Source organism: Cryptotermes secundus, unplaced genomic scaffold (genome assembly GCF_002891405.2).
Source record: "Cryptotermes secundus unplaced genomic scaffold, Csec_1.0 scaffold4169, whole genome shotgun sequence".
Lineage (NCBI taxonomy): Eukaryota > Metazoa > Arthropoda > Insecta > Blattodea > Kalotermitidae > Cryptotermes > Cryptotermes secundus.
The window spans coordinates 1-4,922 of NW_019741381.1; the positions used below are offsets into that span (position 1 = coordinate 1).

General features: G+C 43.1%; 1 non-coding gene across 1 annotated transcript in view; it reads left to right on the forward strand.

The window, feature by feature from the left end:
• The first annotated feature begins 2,593 nt into the window (after window positions 1–2,593).
• LOC111872761 overlaps window positions 2,594–4,922 on the forward strand; it is a 13,146-nt gene continuing 10,817 nt past the window's right edge. The window contains exon 1 of the transcript XR_004513944.1: window positions 2,594–2,771. This is a non-coding gene — a transcript (uncharacterized LOC111872761). The remainder of the gene's footprint in view (window positions 2,772–4,922) is intronic.

The following is a 4,922-nucleotide window of genomic DNA, read 5'->3' on the forward strand; positions in this document are numbered from 1 at the left end:
TTTAGTGTCAAAACTGCCAGTGATCTACCACCCCCTCCTATCGTCTTACCTCACTTTAAGCAAAAATATTGGTAAAAGTAACATGACACATGATGTTTCTTGTAAAAGCAACATATTGTGACATGTTGACCCCTACCTCCCCAGCGGCACGTAGCGGTAACGTAGCGCTCGTGTAATAGGCGAGTCATCACCCCGCCACTCTCCCTGCGGTGACGTCACGAGCGGAGCCGAAGTTAGCCGAGTCCCCGCAACCTTGAAGCTATGCAAAGCGAGTCAACAGCAGTGACGTCACCAAGGGGTAACAGCATTGCTAGGCTATACGCCACGTCACAACTAGCAACAGCGAACGGAATAAAAGCCGGCTGAGCAGCAAGCGAGAGTCATTGCGTTATCAACGAGTTCTCAGTTCGCAAGTTACGAGCTACAGATGTGTGTGCGATAACCAGTGATAACCAGTCATATCTGGAATGTGTAATTCAGGGAGACTTGTATAGCTCCCGTGTTATTAATACGTGAAGACTCTTGAAGATGGTGTTAAGAGATTTTGTTGTAGGGTTCGTAAAGTGTGGAAACCCGTAACATTGTGATAATTAATTGTAGCCGTTTCTTGTAGATTGTTAAATAAACCAATCAACAATCTCTACGGCGTCTTCAGTAACGAAACACGTTACACTGGTGTCAGAAGTGGGATTTGGACTTACACACGTGACCAACGAGCTTCGAACTCAAGACACGTGACAATTTGGTGTCAGAATTTTTATGAGCTTAAATACGCCTCAAAGAATAATTAAACATACGACTGCTTCGACTATTCTACTACTACAAAATGGAGAAACAAGATATGCAGCGAATAATCAAAATGCTGGCAAGAATGGAGGCCAACATGAAAACACATCACGAAGATTTCATGGCAAAATTAGACGCTTACTCGAAAACTGGGCAAGAAGAAGAAAAGCCAGCCACAGTGGACATGAAACCTGCGATGGCACAACAAGAAGAGGTCCCCATAGTGATACCGGTTGGGGTGACGATGCCCTGCCAAGAAATGGAGGCACGTCCAGAAGAAGAAGAGCCGACTTCAGCGAACAGGAAACCTGAGGCGGCAGAACTACTACAGGTACCCGTACAAGACGCCGAAGTAATGCCGGTCGGAGAACCGAAGAAGAAAAGCGTAGGGACCGAAAAAAGCGACGAATTATGAAGAACCCGATACGGGAAAATTGCGGACCCCAGAATAAATTGGCCGTCAGCAGGAAGGTGTCCCGCCGTGCAAGAGTATCATGGCACCGGAGAAACATCTTCAGGAAATCTTGGACCCGAGGATATCATGCGTCCCGGATAAAGTTGGCTACCATCTGCAGGAAGATATCCCGTCGCGCGACAGTGGCACAACGGAGAAATGACTTCAAGAAGGAAACTCCCCAGGGAACCTTCGGATACCGGAGAAAGGACTTGGCACCAAGGTCTCGTACCAGCCAGCGGCTGGAAGTCCAGGAGGAACAACGACGTCGGCGAGTGCAAACAACGCATCAAGAGCTGTTACGTCGATGTAAGAAATTTCCGACGAAAGACCTGATGAAGGAGTGGACCTCGTGGAGGGGACGACCCCCTCCAAAACGGAAAAAGAGACTTCAAGCAGAGGAGAAACCGGTAGTGTAGAAGTACCGGCCTCCCAAGGAAGAATGAAAGTGATGGATGAATGGGACACAACTGGATCTTCTGGCGAGCTGAAAGGAAACCGCTCCAGATGAGCTTTGTCTTAAGAGGGGAGCGGATGTAACGGATGAAGAATAGTCGCTGCAAGAAGAGTAGCCGAAACAACAGGAGACACTGCAAGAACAGCCACCGAGGAAAAGGAACGGGGATGCACGGTTAGGCTATTCGGAACGAACAGCCTTAAGGAGGGAGCAGTGTGAAATGTTGACCCCTACCTCCCCAGCGGCACATAGCGGTAACGTAGCGCTCGCGTAATAGGCGAGTCATCACCCCGCCACTCTCCCCGCTGTGAAGTCACGAGCGGAGCCGAAGTTAGCCGAGTCCCCGCAACCTTGAAGCTATGCAAAGCGAGTCAACAGCGGTGACGTCACCAAGGGGTAACAGCGTTGTTAGGCTATACGCCACGTCACAACTAGCAACAGTGAACGGAATAAAAGCCGGCTGAGCAGCAAGCGAGAGTCAGTGCGTTATCAACGAGTTCTCAGTTCGCAAGTTACGAGCTACAGACGCGTGTGCAATAACCAGTGATAACCAGTCATCTCTGGAATGTGTAATTCAGGGAGACTTGTATAGTTCCCGCATTATTAATACGTGAAGACTCTTGAAGATAGTGTTAAGAGATTTTGTTGTAGGGTTTGTAAAGTGTGGAAACCCGTAACATTGTGATAATTAATTGTAGCCATTTCTTGTAGATTGTTAAATAAACCAATCAACAATCTCTACGGCGTCGTCTTCAGTAACGAAACACGTTACAATATGTTGAAAGTACAGACTTACCTTGTTCATTAAGAACAGAAAAATAGGAATGACTAATACATATTTTCCCTTCAAAATCTGAATATAATCACATTATATTACAAGTGAATTTACATGCCTTTCACATATAATTTCCTTATAGGCCTCTGAGATTGACTAAAAATTGTTCTGCGAGCGACCGGTCCATCGTGATCGACACATTGGACATGCCTGTCCTAGAGTAAGGGTGCACTTAGGATATGTTGTGCCATTGAATTCTTCCCCGCTGCCATTCTTGTTTATTCTCTTCAGTCGTTAATGTGAGTATAATGACTCAGAAGTCCTGATGTGGGGAGAGTGAGAGTGCATCATCATATAAGGTCCTATAGTTAGTGTGGCAACGAATCTTAGTGTTTGTTATTAATGTTGTGTTTATGTAGAATGTAAAATAATATGGTCCACCATCTGAAAACAGTACACTTGAATTCCTGTTTAACAGTGAAGTTAGACATGTAATTTTATATGATAGGTTATAAACATATCCACAGATTTATATGAAATATTTTTTATTTAAAAATTACAGGCTTGTCTGTTGTGCAGGTTTGTGAGTTTATTGTGTGATGACTGAGGTAGTGAACATACTGTCATGTGTTGGGTGTATGTCGCGCGACAAATAACTTCACGCCGTCTTGGATCTAGCGAATTTGTTCACATTCACTTTCACACTTACACAATTTACAATCTCACAATTACTGCCATCGGTAGTATCACAATTACTTATCCTGTAGTCACTGCCATGCACTCGACACAACTGACTTCGGCGGCTGCTACATTTTAACTGACTAACTTACTCTCTCTGTAGTAACTCACTCAATACTCACTACTCACTCTAGTAACTCACTCACTAATCACTCATAACTGGCTCGATCCTTACTACTCACTGAACAATGTTCGCTGCTCCTTACTCGTATTTAGGCTCAGCACCGACAACATAGAGAACACCTTGCTGCTCGGCAACAGATATCAGGTATTGTTGTCAGGTGTTTCTACCTACGCATTGCCTAGCAATAGGCGCTGCACAAACTCCCCTGTGTGCGTGACGCCATGTTTACCGGTTGCCTAGCAACAGTCGCTGCACTGGCTTCCCTGTTGCGTGACGTCACAGCCTCGCAGGGAAGGGTGTTTACTGAGGATTGGGTAATGATAGGAGTGGGGGTACATAACATCACTCGTGGAAACACAGAGTTCAGGTGACCCCTACTTCTTGTTGCACCATCCACATCACAATATGTATATATATAAAACATGAAAATGTGCACACATATTGATCAAGATTATGTTTACTAGCCTTTATGTTGAGTATTTAAGGTTTTAGGGTTTTTCTTAACAATTGCTAAAGGTTTGTCATACAAAATGTTGTTCACATTGTGTATATGTGTGTCTATATGTATATAAGTTGTGGTGTCACACGTGACAGAGATGAAACATGCATACACTGAGGAAAGTGATTCAAGTGGTGATGGTTTTGACTTGTGTCTGGGAGATGCCTAGTTTGAATCTCAGCCAGGACACTGATTATTATGATAGTACCTTAAATTAGGTCATGTCTGCTTGCTTCCACATCCTTTTAAATACATTATTTACTGTCAATCAGTCATTTAGTTTTAGGACTACTGGCATATAGTTACTGACAGCATCATTAAATAAACTACAGACAAATAAGAGCTGTATACAAAGTTTCAGTTGGAAAACCTGAAGAGAATAGACCCACTTGGAGGACCTAGTCTTAATTGGGAGGATAATATTAAGATGGAACTGAAAGGAGTATTGGAGGTTGTGGACTGGATTCATTTGGCTCAGGTTAGGGACAAGTGACGTGTTCTTGTGAACACAGCAATGAACCTTTGGGTTCCATAAAGGGAACTGAATAGCACTTGACTAGCTGAGTGGCTTTTAGCTTCTCAGTTAGTTATATATATGTATATATATTTGATCACACTGGTTTCTGCCTGTCCTGTAACAATGATTACATTTTAAAGAGGATCGTTTGTAGGTCAGAATTCTTATTTTGCTGTTGATAGGGTAATAGTGAAGATGAAGTTGACGAGCATATGAGACCTACAGTTTATTAGAATTAAACCACAACCTGGTATAATTAAGAAAAAATTAACAAAAGTTTTGGCTTTGTCAGAAGTGAGGGGAAAGCTTGGTCCATATCCCTACACCACACTCAAGATTGCATACATAATATTAAAATTCTTGTGTAATAGTTGGGGAAATCACCTCCTCTCTGAAAATATGGATGACTGTCATCTTTGGTATTATTTAAGTACGGGATTTAAAACTACATCTTGATTATGAGCCCCTGTAACATCACTTTCATACCAATTTTAGTGAAAATTTAGTCATATTTTATTAAGAAAGGACACATACACATGGCTGCTCAAATTATGTTGTTCTTTCCAAGAAAA